Source organism: Zalophus californianus, chromosome 7, assembly GCF_009762305.2.
Source record: "Zalophus californianus isolate mZalCal1 chromosome 7, mZalCal1.pri.v2, whole genome shotgun sequence".
Classification (NCBI taxonomy): Eukaryota; Metazoa; Chordata; class Mammalia; order Carnivora; family Otariidae; genus Zalophus; species Zalophus californianus.
Window position 1 is genome coordinate 21,918,777 of NC_045601.1, and position 16,836 is coordinate 21,935,612.

The 16,836-nt window shown below is 42.5% G+C and overlaps 1 protein-coding gene across 1 annotated transcript in view; it reads left to right on the top strand.

Moving 5' to 3' along the window:
• The first annotated feature begins 1,927 nt into the window (after window positions 1-1,927).
• Window positions 1,928-16,836, top strand: part of PLAGL1 (PLAG1 like zinc finger 1) — a 109,358-nt gene continuing 94,449 nt past the window's right edge. Inside the window, exon 1 of the mRNA XM_027601433.2 lies at window positions 1,928-2,010. The gene's annotated coding sequence lies outside the window, so the exon portion shown is untranslated. The remainder of the gene's footprint in view (window positions 2,011-16,836) is intronic.

Consider the following 16,836-nt stretch of genomic DNA (forward strand, 5'->3'; position numbering starts at 1 on the left):
AAAAGTAGATACAGTGAAAAAAAAATAGAGGAGGGGAGGGGAAATGGATCCCTCTTTGTCATGCTGTCATTTTACAAGAATCACATCCACTGAAAAGCTGTGACTTAATAGGTGCCACCAAGTACCATTTCGCTAATTCTTTTTTTTTAAGATTTTATTTATTTATTTGAAAGAGAGAGAGAGAATGAGAGATAGAAAGCACGAGAGGGAAGAGGGTCAGAGGGAGAAGCAGACTCCCCGCCGAGCAGGAAGCCCGATGTGGGACTCGATCCCGGGACTCCAGGATCATGACCTGAGCCGAAGGCAGTCGCTCAACCAACTGAGCCACCTAGGCACCCATTTCGCTAATTCTTTTATGAATTAGTTCATTCAACAAATACACTGTTACGTGCCTGACATTATACTTGTCACTCTCCTCACTCTAGAAAACCAAATTGTCTAAGCTTTTTGTCTTAGTTTTCTGCTATCGAAAGTTCATTTAGGAAAAGTACCACTAGAATTTGACATCTTCCTCTCCCTCACTTTACAAGACATAAGTGACTTCATGTATTTTTGCTAGTTTCTTCTCTTTTCTCCAAGGTGTAGAAAAAAAGAGCCAAGGCTTAGGGCTTAACCAAAACTAGGTTCAGATTCTGGGTATCCGTGTGAACTTAGAGGCAATATACTTTTGAGTTTTCGTCAGTTAATGGAGGGTAACTATATCTATAGCAAAAAGATGTGGAGCTTCGAAGAGAAAGGTATGTAAAGTGCCTTCCACAAGGAGAGTTCCTTTCATTATGTTATTGTTCATCTTAGTTTATAAACCCTTTGGGGATAGATTAGAAACCCATCAATCTGAATTGCAGTAGTATTAATAATCGATAGAGAAAGTAAACACACAGTGCTAGCAGAGCAAGCAAATGTGTAACCTGAACACATTTAAGTAAAGCCATTTATTGATTTTGCAACAGGGTACTTCACATGCACTGGGTGTGCTTTCAAGGGCAATCCATTTGCTGTTGTATTGAACTGGGGAAATTTTGCAGTGAAAACAGGTATTTCTGAGGCGCTTTGTTCTCTCGTGGGGGAATTTCTTCTTCTTTCTTTTCTCGTCCAAACAAAAAAGTTATAGAAGATATTTACATATTAGTATGTGAGGTAGAATTGTGGAAAAACCAGGTACTTGCAATGTGGCAGAATTGGTTCCTCGTGACCATGAGCACGTAATAGGACTTCTCTGAGCCTTAGGTTTTTGAACTGTAAAATTGGCATAACGTGAATTAAGTACAGTATGTATTTAAAACACCTGGCACGTAATTGACAGTGTTATTTCTTCTCCCAGGTCCACCTGACCGGCTACAAAGATATCATCCCTATAAACAACACCTGTCGAGCGTGCCAGGACCCATTGTAGGGTTTCGCGTGGTTCATTTCATTTAATTCTCCCAACAAGGCGTTTGAGGTGTAAAGCTAGTGAAGGTTCAGGCCTCCTCTCTTGTCCAAGTCCCTTCCCAAGCCCTAAGTCTAATTTTGTATCTTCCCTTGAAGAAGCCCCCCACCCCTCATTGTTTCAGTTTCAGGACCCACAAAATCTGGATTCGCCCTGGATGGGTACTATAGTTTTCCTCATTTTGCAAAGAGGGGTAAATTGCCCAAGATGACACCCTTGTAAGTAGTGGGGCAAGATTTTAAAACATCCTGACCCCACAGCCCAAACTCTTAACCACTGGCGGTGCTGACAACTGGGAGAGCCAGAGTCGCCAACGGCGGGTCGGAAAACCAGCGCTCAAGCCCCTGCGAGCGGCTAACGCGGGCAGGCTGGGGTCGGAGGGGATCACCCCGCCGAGGCTCCCCGCCCCTTCCTCCCCTTCCCCTTCTCCTTTTCCGCGCCGCCGAGTCGGAGTCGCGTTGCTCGCCCGGCGGCAGCCCAGACCGTCCGCTTCCCCTCTGCTGCCCGCGCCGGGCCCCGGGATCGGACCCCAGAACTTTCCAAGGTGGGGAAACTTGGCGGCGAAGCGGGAAGACTCGAAGGTGAGGCGCTCGGCGGGCGGGGTGGCGGCGGCAGTAAGGGTGCGGCGTGGGGGGGACGGGCCGGGCTGCTGCGGGGCTGCAGGTGCCGGAGGCCCGCGGGGCGGAGCGAGGTGAGGCGGGGCGGGGCCGCCGTGGGACTTGGGGCCGCGGGGCCAGGCCGCCCCCGTGTGCTGCGGGACGCACCGGCCGCCGGCGGGCAGCCTCTGTGCGGCTCCCGGCGCGCTTCCCCTTTCTCTCGGGTCGGCCGCTGCTCTCTTCTGCGCTGGGCGGAGCGGGTGACGGTGACGAGAGAGCGGAGGAGCCGCCACCTACCGCCCGCCCCGCAGTCCCCGGGCGGGGGGCGTGTTTTGCCGGATTCAAGCTCTGCGTGCGCTGAGGCTGGGAGCGCGGGGTAGTTTCTGACCCACCCCAAACGTGAGAATCTCAAGTTCAAACGTAGCTTGTCCCCTGAGAGACTGAGATGATGGGAAGAAAATGACTGAGTGACGGCGGGGGGAAGTCCCCACGGACCTCGGGAGAAAAGGGACAGGGGATCGTGGTGCCCCCAACACCCTCGACAAGGCACAGAGAATTAGGGTGGCCCTGCTGGACGGCGCGCGGAACACGCTGCCTTTGGCGGCGGTCGCCGTAGCTTTTGCAGGTGCTCAGCTGTGTTATCAGCGACGGTGCCCCTGCTTGGGGGTGGGGGTGGTGTGTGTGTGTTGGGGGGCGGCTTACCCGAGGGAAAGTGACCCCCCGGTTTCGTTTACTTAAGTGTGAAGATGTCTGTAGAAAGCCCTACTGACAAAAATAAGTGAAGTGACAATTACCAGACTTACTCCAATATCGTGGTATTGAGCGTCTGGCCACTTTGAATGAAAACAAATACCTGGGAGGTGTTCAGGGAATGCATATTAACACTACAAGGTTTATATTGTCTGGTGCCCGACGGCCTAACCTGAGGCACCTCCCAGAAGCACCTGGAAAGTTTTTCAAAATACACCTGTTGGGCCCACCCCAAAGATCCAGAATCAAAAGTGATGGGGTTGAAGCTCTGGCCTGTGCGCGCGCGCTGTGGGCACTTGGTTAGGAATCAGGAAGTGCGGGAACTGGGTTCTACTCCCAGTGTGACCATTGAACAAATTTTAAGCACAGTGTTTCCTCATCTGTAAAGTAGTAACCTGTAACCTGGTTAAGTAACCAGTAACCTGGTTAAGATCATAATAAAGGTGTAAAAGAAAGTGTTGAAAAGGGAGAAATCAGAAAAATGATCCAAAATTCTGGTACAGCGGCAACAAAGGACACAGGCTTTGGTTCTGTGAGTGGTGTTTGGATTCAGTGGGAGGGGAATGGAGGAAAACACCCTGCCAGGGAAAAGGGGTGTTTGTTTTCAGGTAGTGTGATCTGGACCAGTGTTGGTGTAAACTGTAACTCAGAAAATCAGAATCATCTGGAAGAAACACAAGCAAGCTCCAGCCTGCCCCATCTCTGGATGATGGTTTAAAAAAGGCACCATATATATTTCCTCCTCTAAAAAAACCCAAAGGCTTTAGATTATTTTCATGTAGGCAAATCAAGAGCCAGTGACCACCAATGTGTCCTGCCCTGTGGTAACCCCAGTCAGGTTGAAGCCTGCATGATTCCCTGATAAATGTGAATTTTGGTTCCATTACTCAACAGATTTGTGTTGAGGATCTTGGTGTACCGGGCATTTTAGAAATACAGAGATGAATAAAATGCTGAGTTTGTTGTTCTAGCTGTCTCTGGCTGGTGGAAGAGACTGATGTGTAAAACAGGCCACGATATAACCTGGTTAGGATGATTATAAAAGTATAGAATGAACAAAGTTCCATGTGGCCCAGAAGAAAGAGCAACCCCATCAGCCTCAGGGGAAGGGCATTACCCTGGAGCTGGGTAAACAGCACTCTTCTGTAAAAGCTTTGAGAATTGAGGATTCTATGTGTAGTCAAATCTATGTTCTTATTTTTCAATCTGATGAAATTCTAGTGTAATCATATGCTGACAATCTAAAGTAGAAATGACTTTTGGTTTCATGATGACTCTCTTTAAAATTTACTAGGCTTTCTAAAGTTTTATCTTTGTAAAAGCCTCAGCTGTGTCTAAAGTTAATCCAAGAAAGGACTTGTTAAAAAAAAAAACACAACTTTTCAATGTGTCCTCCATTCTTACTAAATAATTTAGCTCCACTTAAAAATAATATTCAGATAAAGTCTGTTCTATGCACTTTTTAAAAATGTGCCCCTTTTTGGGTAGTTTTCATTATGTTACTTAGGAAAGCTTAAGATGATTTAACAGGAGAAAGCACAAAAGGAAAGCTGCAGGAGGAATAAAAAAGGAATAATTAGGAGGAGGGGGTCGGGAAGAGAATGGACTTTGATAGAATCAGTGGTGGGGGGGTACTTGTTGGGAGGGAAGATTAAAAAAAATGGGTAAATCAAACATGGCCACCAGCTTCTTCAGGGATTCGATGTGTATGGACTCTTAGTTTTCAAAGTTATTTCAAAACACAGGGGGAGGCAGTTTAGTGTGGTAGTTAAAGCATGGGCTCAACAGTTCTGAATTTGACTGGTGACTTTAACTACCTGCGTCTGCTCATTTGTAAAATGAGGATAATATGATCTACAGGAGACTTGTGAGGATTAACAGCTATGATGCTTAGGAGGCACCTGGCTGTGATAAGGCCTCAATCACCGGTGGCCTCTGCTCTTGCTGTTCTTATCTCCCCTTACTTGATCCTAGTGGAAGCACCAGTGAGCTGGGCAGATAGCTCTGTCCTCCTTTTCCAGCTGGAGTTGGGCCAGGCTGGCTTGCGAAAGTCATATAGGTAATGGGTAGCTGAACTGAAGGGAGAAGCTCTGTCTTTTGCAATTTTGTGTCTGCCGTTCTCCTGCTCCACACTGTTGCTGATGGGGTTCTGGCTGAAGTCGCCCCTCCCTGGTGTTTAAAGGGCCAAAGGCTGTAACCGTGGGTGTCTGTTACAACTCTTCCACTAACACCAGCCCCCAGTGACTCTCCCCTTCTCGTTGTTGATTTCTATGAAAATTACATTTTTCTTAGGCTCATGGATGGGATTGGGAGAGGGAGACCATGGGAAAGCCATAAGGAAGTCCTATATGGAAGAGCTCTAAAAGGGGGAGCCCCTCTCTCCAACTTCCAGTAATGTGTTGTAATATTACTAGAAAAGTAGCCTTATTGCTCAGTGACCTAACTGCTTTCATCTGCAGCTGGTGGTTCTGGTGCAAAAATATTTCCTTGCGTATCCCCTGTCACATATGTCTGGTCCCTGGAGAGGTGGGGGAGGGGATCATGGATGTGGGTCAGATTTTAATTAGAATGTTAATTGGTAATTTGCCATGGAGAAGTATGACCGAGAATCTCTTCGATGTAAAACAAGGATGCAGAAAAGTATAAAGAAAGAACGTTTTGGAGAGCAGCCCCCAGCTTTCGTTCATTTTTCTTTTCCTTAACGAAGGTGTGCCTTTAATCTTCGTGGATCATCTTTCTCCTTTTACATGTGAAGGATTCCCAACTTCATAACTCTCAATTTAGCATTTTTTAAAGATTTTATTTATTTGAGAGCATGCACGAAAGAGAGCATGAGCAGTGGGGAGGGGTAGAAGGAGAGGGAGCCCTATGCCGGACTTGATCCCAGGACCCTGGGATCGTGACCTGAGCCGAAGGCAGACGCTTAACTGACTGAGCCATCCAGGTGCCCCTCAATTTAGCATTTTTAACTTTCTCAATCAAAACTGCATGTGCCTAGGGTAGTGTTGGGTGCTGTAGGTGACACTCAAGGTAAAAAGTCAACAGATAGCCCAAGAAGCAGTGAAGAAACAAGGGGTGGGGTGAATGTAGATGCCAAATGGATGTGGCAGTCTCCCGAAAGGTTGAGAAAGCTTCCCAGAGGAGGAGAGGGGACTGCAGCCTTCCTGCAGGGGTCAGAACGGCCTTTCAAACCCTGAGGATGCAGGAACAGTGGGTGGCATTAGGGATAGAGAGCTGAGGGAGTAAGCGTACAGATAACTGGGACCTTGAGGCTCAACTAGTCCCAGGCATCCCAAAAGACTAAAGCAGGTTCACTTGCTGCGCAGCCTCCAGGGGAGAATACTTGCAGCAAAGCAAAGCTTCCTCTGCAATGACAAGGCTCCCTGGAAGTCACAGGGCGTCTTAGACGATCTAGTGAGTAGTTATGATAGGCATTAACTGTCTATTGAATACATTTGCTAAATATACTGGAAACACCTGAGAGGGTTGGGTAGGGCTGTGAAGAGCATTTATCAAAGTATAAATGATTCTTCCCTATTCTTGGAATGGAGTTTAGAGATCAGGAAGCCATAGGATCCCCAGGAAAGGAAAGTGGAGGGGAGGTGTCTGGAGAGGACCTTGGGACCTTTGTTATCAGACACAAAGGCCCTTGAGTTCTGCCCAGATGGTAGCAAGACCTGTGGGTCTGAGTCACACTAAGTAAACAAATCCGAATCTGTCTAAAGCATCCCGTTTTGGGGTTATTAATTTACATCTGAAAGATGAAAGTGACGAGCAGGCCCCTTTGCCTTTTCAGAAGCAGGTTGAGGCATTTACCTTATGGCAGGGGCAACCAGTTAAAGGCTGGAGGGCTACTTGTTGAGAAAAGAGAACAGGAGAGTTGACTGATCCTCCGTGATAGTGTCACGGAGCCCCGGAAGCCTGTGATCTACCTTTTACCCGGCAGTGAACCGAGGCTGGGCTCTCCTTTGCACAGTGGGAGAGATGCATTGACTGCAATGCTCCGCTTCAAGTCTCCCTTTCCAGGACTCCCAGATCACCGGCCTTTGCTTAGATTTGTCCACCACCTCTCAGGTATTCATGATTTTGATTTAGTCATGATAATCTCTCTTAAATTGGGGATCAGTTTTCTTAGGAGAAATGCTAGTGTGTGCAAATTTACTTTTGAGGACTCTTGGCAACTCCACCTATTCTAGCTTCAGGATATGTGTATGAATTTTGAGTCACTCTTATTGGAGATGATCAAGTATTGGCTCAGCCTAAACTTGGATTGAGCTCTGGCCGAAGGTACAACTCCAATAATAAGTAGCTTCTGAATTGGCCATCCGTTTGCACAAGACCACAAACCTGAAGACTTTAGGCTAAAGGAAGATAGAAGCAGCACCTAGGGGTAAGAGGAATGGAAGTGAGCGGTGTGGAGGAAATGGGATGGCCTACGGCACCCCGCCCCCCACAACCCCTGATCCCAGGGGCCCAAGTACTTAGACTGGGCCTTTGTGGGGGGGGGCCCAGAAGTGTGAACTGTTGGGGCTCATTTTGGTGTCATTTTTGCAAGAGGAGCGAAGGGAATATAGTGTCTTTAGCCGCTTGAAGCTTTGGGATTTGGGGGTACAGTGGAAGGCGGCACCCCGGGCAGGGAGGCGTCTGGTTCTCTGGAGCACTGTGAACAGTGTGCCCGCATAAAACTGGCACTGGGCTTGTGCCCCTCTCGCCACTGATGGGACAGGCCTTGGCTGGGGACATGGGTGGGGTGGCTCTGTGATCAGAAGGAAAATGTTTTAATATACACGTTATCCAAGACAGAACAAGATATTTATAGTTTAATGTTTGAGAAAAATAAGGGTAGAAAGTTTTTAGCAAGCAAGAGGTAAGTAGAACATTACCCGTTATCAATTTGCAATGTGTAAAATGTCGATTACTCTGTCTTTATATAGGTGTTGACGTGGCTTAATAAAGGTGAATGTGTCAAAATATATAAAGTTGTTCAAGCTAATTCTCTGGAGCTCAGGGTGCCCAAAAGTAGATGTGGGTGAGGAGAAGGGATGAGGGAAAAATAAAGTGAAATCTCTTTTACATGCTGCTTCAACTCCTCTGCTTTACTTTTGTTCCTTTTATGTGTTGAGCTTCTGCTATATCATTATGGAAAAGTGTATCTGCTTCAGAAGTGAGAGTGCTACTATTATAAAAACTTTCAAAGGCTACATTTCAGCCCAAATTATAGGGCTGCCGTTTATTTGGAACATGAAACTGTATCTGTGACTACAGAACCCCAATCAAGACATTGGTTATATAATTGCTTATGGGGATCAGAGTTTTTCTCCCAGGTCTTGCTCATCATCATTAATCATGGAAACGTAGCTTTGGCTTTCCTAAAGGCACCTGTACTCATGATTTATCCCTCTGACAACCGTGGCTCTGTATCTGGAGATGAGCAGGCCACATGTCTCTTCTTGGAGCCTCAGGACTTTGCTAAGGTTGAAAGTGAAGGACAGAGTTCTGATCAGAGTGGGGATGCACCAGCCAGAGGGTCGTCGTTAGAAGAGACTGTAGAATCCAGCCTGGAGTAGGGAGAAAGGAGGGTAGCTGGGGCAGAGGGATGCAGGAGAGTGGGATCCTAAGGAGCAAGCGTTGGGGACAAAGGCAATCTGTATAAACCTCAGTCCATATAAACACATTTCCTCACGTTAAAGAACGCCGAGGCCATGTGGTTTTTGTATGACGAGCACAGCAAGAGACAGTACGTTGTGATTCTCATGCTGCCTCTGTTCTTGGCTTTGTGACCTTTGAATCAGCTTCCTTATATGTAAAATGAAAGTGTTAAACTAAGCACTTGGCGAGCTTCCTTCTCTGCTGAATACCTTGTGTCTCGGCAAGTGTGTTTTCATGAATAACTATGGATATGAATATCTGTGCCTCTCGGTGCTCATCTCTCATATTTCGTATTTTTCCTAAAAAGAAATGAGACCCTCCTTTCTCTGTGTATGTGGTACCACCATATGTAAAGGATATTTTTCAATAGAATGTTTCATTTTTTTGAACTTGAGCAAAATTTGGGTGGAATATTTCATTATAACATGTTGTGAAAAAGTGTTGGGTTAATGCGTTTTTCCAGTGTCTTATGTCGAACTCTGAGCTATGTTAGGGACGGGATATAACATTAAATTTGCATCATCATTCGTCTATTAAGTACTACAGATCGTTTTCAAATTTAAAATTTGCTGGAAATATTTTCATAAAATAGCTCTGGTATAACTCAGACATGTGTACACACACACACTTTTTCCCTATATAAATATAAAGGGAGTTTGAAAGGATGTTCACCAAACTTAATCCTGGCTACTTCTGGGGAATGGACTATTAAAGAGCCTGGTAAACTTCTAATTTTTACGTAGGTATTTTTGTGTTTTTACAATGAACATATATTTTTTTATAATTTCATGTGTGATTTGTTACAGAATGAGCCCTCATGATCATAAAGTATCTTCCTTTATTGGATTGGTAGGCCATGATCACATATTTATTTGACATAAATAATTTAAGACCTAAAGTTAAATAGTATCATTTTGTTAGACCACATAGGAAAATGGATACCTCTTCCATTAGAAGAGTAGATTTGGGGGTTGAATGTATTCTTTTTGGTGTATCTTTGGACAAGATTCATGTGATAGTTAATATAAGCAAAGACTTTTCTCCAATCACGTAGAGATTCTTGAACCCAGAGATGACGAATGAGTTTCATCATATTTGGTTGTGGCTGCCTAGAGGGAAGAATCCAGAAGTCCTATCTCTGTCCACTGGGCAAAAAACCATGATCAGTAACTGGCCTGAGCAAGGTACTAAAGGGTGAAGAAAATAACGGATCATCTGCCATGTATTTACCATCCCCAAATCCTAGAATTTTAAGTGATGAGTTTCTTTATGAAGATAAAGATTTATTTTTATCCAGATATCTTAAGGACTTACTATCTACACTGTTATACTTAATCAGATAGTATTTTGCATAGTTGGAAGTTTTCATGATAAATCGTGGTAAGATTGCAATGACTGGCATCTTTCATATGCCTCATAGAAGCAGGCATGATAGCTAAAGAATAAAAGAATTACTCAAAAATTAACGATGAATGGAATAAATTATCTTGGCAATGTGAGGTTCTGGCTAATAAGGATAATTCACTATGATTGAGCATCAGCCAAAATAATTTTAAAACATTTATAAGTATACGTGTTAGGCTGAAAAATTGAGTACTGTAATTTACAATTTTGTTCTGGGGCCCTCTTCAATCATCTGTTTGGTACCAAGGAGGAGATAAATGGTTTTGGTGCAGCAAAGAGTAGCTCAGTTTTTACATTCGTGGTTTAAGAGGGCACAATGTTGCATATATGCTGGGTATCTAGAGAAGAGTACACATACTTTCTTTTCATAAGGATGAGCTGTTAGAAAAAAAAATACAGAAAGTCCTCCCAACCCCATTTTTTTCCCCAAGAAAAAAGAGGAAGGCACTTAGTCAATCACTGGGTAGTGTGAAGCTTCCAGCATATTGGGTCTCCAGTTATTTCAGACTGAATTTAAAAACAAAATCACACATTTGGACGATCTCCTGCTTGCAAGGATATAAACAAGATATTCATTCAGCAATTTCTGTTGAGCACTTACTGCATGTCAGGTACTGTTCTAGACTCTGGGAATAGAGTAGTGGCTAAGAGAGTGAGCCCCTGACCCGTGTTATTCATCAGAGATGAGAACATTAAATCTCTGCAAAGTGTCCTGCCCAACATAGTAGAAGTGGGCCTTAATTCTAAATTCAGTGTTCTATCCTGTATGCTATAGTACCTTACATAATTTTGGAGGACACTGGTCAGATATCAGCAGGATGATTTTGTCTACTTTATCTTTACTCTTCCCATGGTGGTGATTCACTCTTTTCCATCCTGTGTGTCATGGTATGGATGCGGAAAGATATACCATCCGTGGGAGTCACTTACACCCTATTCTAGTACTAGGGCAAATCATATTCATCTTCTGAATAGCAACCTAGAATCATGTTATTAAAAATAACATGTGAGTAGGGGCCTCTGGATGGCAAAGTCCATTGAGCATTGGACTCTTGGTTTCAGCTCAGGTCATGATCTCAATGTTGTGAGATGGAACACACCCCCCTTCCCCCACCGCACCCTTGGGCTCTGTGCTGGGCGTGGAGCCTGCTTGAGATTCTCTCTGTCTCTCCCCATGCTCAATCGCTCACACTCTCTCAAAACAACAACAACAAAAAAAAATACACGTGAGTAAAATAAAATAATTGAAGCGGTATTTTTTCAAACTCTTGCTTTAATTTGGTAGAATGAAACCAGTATTTAAAAAAAGTTAGAGTATATCAGTATTAGTAAGATAAATATGTGAACTTCGTGAATATTTTTGTATTAAGTTGCAACATGAAATTTTTCTTACTGTTGGTTGTGGTCACAAACATTTGAAACATTGGCTTAAAGGACATCAGGTAAGATACTGTTTGTGACAGAAAATAAAAGTAGATGATTATCCTTAGCAATCATTTTAGTGTATAGGTTGATTACCTAAAGGGATCACAGCAATAAAGTAGAATTTCTGTGATGAAAATTCTAGTGGAAGTTATTTGGCATCTGAATATATGCCTGAACAGATTTTTTTTTCATTAAACACACACACGTTGCAGTTACTGGTTTCCCTGTGTCCTATTCTTTTGCTTATTGCGGTTTCCTGTATTGAGTGGTTTCGTTATTTTTTGAAATATATTTTGCAATTTAATTGCATGGTATATAGGGGAAATAAATGACCCATTTGAGGCAATATCATATAATCTGATTATGTTAACGTCTACAGTTGATTAAACTTTAAGTTGTTAAATATGACCTACTAAATTGTTTTAAAATTATTTTCTTCCACTTAATTTCTGAATGTTTGTCAATGGATTTTGCCCGAAGATATTTATTTGTAATAAAAGAGTAACAGAATCAGTTTCCTAAATTGGAGGATTCCATAGACTATAGGAAAAGATCATTAATTTGGAATTTGATAATTTGGACAACTGCACTGATACTTGGGAAAGATAAGAGCTTATTGCTAAAAATGGTTGTGTAAAGAGATCTTAAGAGTTTTAAATCTGTGTAAAAATACGTAGATTTTGGTAGCACTTAAGAAGTCTATTTTTCTACCCTGTAATTTGTTTCAGAGATATGTATAGAAATGCAATTGTTGAATTAGCCAGGACAGAGATTTAAATATTATATGCTTGTTCTTTGCAAACCGTGGTCTTATTCCCTTGAATAAATTTATGATCTAATGATGGAGACAGAAATGTCAAAGAAAGCTAACCCTTTTCTCCTTGAAGGAGGACGGGAGAACAACGTACAAAAGATAAAGTTTAGGGGTTCTAAGCAGGAAAGCTAAGTGAGCTCTGGTTGCTGGTATCAAAGACTTTACAGTAGGACTATATTATGGATACATTGAATTTGCTTGAGCTCAACCAGTCAAGATCGAGAAAGAGAACAAATCAGTCAGCGCAGGAGGTCGTACCCAGCATTCCACGCAGTAGGTGTATGTGATGGAGAGTGTGAATCTCGCGTTCCCTCACTTGGTCTTAGTTCCACTCAACTCTCACCAGAACCACAAATATTTTTAATTCCACCAGTCTCCACTCCACTTGCAACAAACAATCTGACCTCCTACCTCATTTAAAAAAAAAAAAAAAGTTGGGGGGGAGAGGGGAGACTATAAACGGCGAACTTGTGAACTGCTTTCTTCCCATCTGTCCTTCCCTACCCCTTGCCATTTACCCTCCTCTTTAGTCTTGGAAATATCTTTCTTAGTCAAGACCTGTCTTCACTCCTGTAGGACCTTTCTCCCTCACTTAACCCCCTCCCTTATAGTCAGAGGTTAGCAGCACAGAGGATAAACAATCCTGGCTTTGGGGCCAGAGTCTGCCAAACTGGAATATGGTTTCATACTTTTTAAATGTCTGATTCTGGGCATGTTGCTTAACTTCTCTATGATTCAGTTTTTCCATTTGAAAAATGGGACGAGTGATAGAACGGCCATGACATAAGGCAGGTAAAGGGCGTGGAGCAGTATCTGGCTGAGGCTTTCAGGGAATGCTCTGTCTACCCTTCCCACCTTTACTACCGTTACCCTGCTAATCTCGAAGTCTCTACTGCTTTTTATCCCTTAGCCTGTTTGTTAAACGATTTTCTATTCTGGAAAATAATAAAGCCAAACCTTCCCTTTTCCCTGGGCCCCTTCTAACCACTGTCTTCTCTCTCTCCTCCCTTCCCCCTCAAATGGTCTAAAGAATATTGAAGGTTAGCTCTCTCTAGTTCTTCACCCCCATTAGCTTTTTTAGAAATGGTTTTTAATGAGGCATTGACTAGATACGCAAATTATACAGTATTTTCTATTTTTTTAAAAAAGGTTTTTAAGTAAACTCTATGCGTGGGGCTTGAACTCACAATTCCAAGATCAGGAGTCGCATGCTCCATTGACTGAGCCAGCCAGGCACCCCAAATAAAAGTATTTTCTATTTAGAGTACCCTGCAACCCTCTGTCTTTACTACTTCCTGTTAACTTTGGAGTTCTCTGACTTCCTCTCTAAATCCTTCCCTGCCTTTGAGGGGTTTCCCTTTGAGTGTTACCAGTAGGCAGATTTTTGTATTTATCATTCCCTTCATAGTTTACCTTTTTGTGAATATTGCTTAGCTTTATGAGTAGAAATATGATATAAATTATATAGAGACTTGCTTTTTTGAACCTAACTGTAATTATGTCCATTTTTAAAAGATTTATTTATTTGAGAGAGAAAGGGATTGAGAGTGCAAGCACGCGCGAGTGCATGGGGGAGGGGCAGAGGGAGTGAGAGAGAATGTTTTTAATTTTTATTTTAAATTCAATTTAATTAACGTATACTGTATTATCAGTTTCCTAGGTAGAGTTCAGTGATTCATCAGTTGCATACAACACCCAGTGCTCCTTACATCAGGTGCCCTCCTTAATGCCCGTCACCCAATTATCCCATCCCCCACCCACCTCCCCTCCAGCAACCCTCTGTTTGTTCCCTGTAGTTAAGAGTCTCTTCTGGTTTGCCTCCCTGTCTGTTTTCCTTTTATTTTATTTTTCCTTCCCTTCCCCTATGTTTTGTTTCTTAAATTCCACATACGAATGAAATCATATGGTATATGTCTTTCTCTGACTTATTTTGCTTAGTTGATACACTCTAGCTCCATCCACGTCATTGCAAATGGCAAGATTTCATTCTTTTTGATTTTTTGATGGCTGAGTAATACTCGTGTGTGTGTGTGTGTGTGTGTGTGTGTGTGTGTGTATCCCATCTTCTTTGAGCGAGAGAGAGAATCTTAAGCAGACTCCATGCCCGGTGCGAATCTGACCCAGGGCTCGATCTCACGACTCTGAGATCATGACCTGAGCCGAAACCAAGAGCTGGATGCTTAAACAACTGACCCACCCAGGTGCCCCTAACTATGCCCATTTTTACTGGCATAAAGAATGTCGTATGCCACAATTTATTCATTTTCCTGTTGATGGACATTTGGATCTTTTGCTACTATAAACAGGTTTGCTTCTCCTATTTTGAGATATATTTTTCTACATATATCCTGGTGTACGTATGCACACATTTTTCTAGGATTTATACCTAATAATGGAATTTCTGGGATATTTAGTATATACCCCTTTTTATTCATTGAATGTCTAAGTTATTGGTCAAAGTGATTGTGCTATTTGATACTTCCATCAGAAGTGTAAATGTTCTTGTCAGATTTATAAATTTTGCAGTGGTAAATGATATCTGATTTTTTTCTTTCTTTTTTTAAAGTAAGCTCTGCCCCCCAACTGGGGCTCCAACTCATGACCCTGAGACCAAGAGCTGAAAGCTCTACTTACTGAGCCAGCCAGGTGCCCCAGTATCTGACATTTTTAAACTTATGTTATTTATTTGATTACTAAGGAAGTCAACCATCTTTTCATTTGTTTCTTGACTATTTCAGTTTATTTTTCAGTTAAGTGCCTATTTATATGTTTTGCCCAGTTTCATTTCAGGTGGTTTATCTCTTTTATTTATAGTAGTTCTTTGTAATTCTGGAATAAGAAGCCTACCTTCAGATTTGTGGTTTGTTGTTTTATTTTATGTCCTTTTCTCCTCCTCCAGCTGCTTTGAAATTTTTTCTTTGTCATTGCTTTCCAGTAATTTGATTATGATGTGCCTTGATGTGGTTTTCTTTTCTTAAAAAACTATAATTCATATGCAGTACAATTAATCATTTAAAGTATACAGTTCTGTAATTTTTGGTATATTCATAGAGTTGTACATCTATCTCCATAATCAAGTCTAGAACATTTTCATTATCTAAAAAAGAAACCTCTTGCCCCCAATCCTTCCACCTCCCCAGCCCTAGGCAACTACTAATCTGCTTTCTGTCTCTATATTTGCTTATCCTGCACATTCCATATAGGTGGAATCATACAATATGTGGTCCTTTGTTACTGATTTTTTTCACATAGCACAATGTTTTCAAAGGTCATCCATGTTGTAGCATATACCAGTTCTTCATTTCTTTTTACTGCTTAATCTTTGTATGGATACGTCATATTTTATTTATCCATTTGTCAAAAAGACTATTCTCTATTGAATGGTCTTGGCACTCATAAAAAAAAAAAATCACCTGGCCATATGTGTATGGATTTGTTTTGGGACATTCAATTCTATTGCACTGATCTATATCCAGTCTTATGCAAGTACAATATTGTCTTAATTTTCTGTAGCTTTATATATAGTAAGTTTTGAATTAGGGAAGGGTGAGCCCTCCAACTTTGGTCTTATTTTTTAAGATTGTTTTGGTTATTCTGGTTCCCTGGAATTTCCATATAAATGTAGGAGCAGCTTCTCAATTTCTGCATAGAAATTAGCCACAAGTTTTATAGAGATTGTGTTGTGCTTGTAGATCAGTTTCACGTGTGGCATTCTTTATTTCTAGTAACATGTTCTCATTTCCTTCTGAGTCCTCACTGGTAGTGCTTTAATGCCCATATTTCGACAGTTTGGTGAAGACTTTTCTCTCTCTCTCTCTGTCTTTTTAAAGATTTATTTATTTGAGAGAAAGCAGGGTTGGGGGAGGGCAGAGGGAGAGAGAGAGAATCTTAAGCAGACTCCCTGCTGAGCGAGGAGCCCTATTCAGGGTTCTGTCTCACGACCCTGAGATCATGACCTGAGCCAAAATCAAGAGTCAGATGCTTCACCGACTGAACCACCCAGGCGCCCCCCTGAAGACTTTTTCTATCATGTTTGTCAGAATTCTTCTAGCCTCTGCTACAGCCTGATTCCAGAGCTCTTCAATATTTTTGTTATAACAGCACACCACTTCCAGACACCAAAGTCTGTATTAGTGTTCGATTGCTTCCATAACAAATTAACATAAACTTAGTGGCTTAAAACACCTGTTTTATTACTTCACAGTTCTATAACTCACAAGTCTGGGCTGACCTTTCACTAGCCCTTTAGCTTTACCTCTCACAATTCTTTGTGTCTTCTAGGCTCTGGTAATAAGCAGCAGCTGGGAGTTCCCTGTAGCTACTAGACCATTTACATATCCATTAACTTCTGGTCTTACCTTTACCTAGTGTCTTAGTTCAAACTGTTAGAACAGTTACCACAGAGTGGGTGAGTTAAACAGCGAACATTGATGTCTCAGTTCTGGAGGCTGGAAGTCTAAGATCAGGGTGCCATCAAGACTGGACTTCTGACAAGAACCCTCTTCCTGGTTATGTCCTCACATAGCCTTTCCTTGGTACTGCACCCAGGGAGCTAGTGAGCTGTGGTCTCATCATCCCCATGTAAATTTTTGAGAATCCCATCACTGGGGCTCTACCTTCATGACCTCCATGGCCGCATCTAAACCTAATAATCTGAAGGTCCCACCCATAAATACCATAACATTTGGGGGTGAGAGCCTCAACATATGAATTTTGAGAGGACACAAACATTCAGCCCATAGCATTATGCTCCTTGCTTCCCCAATTTC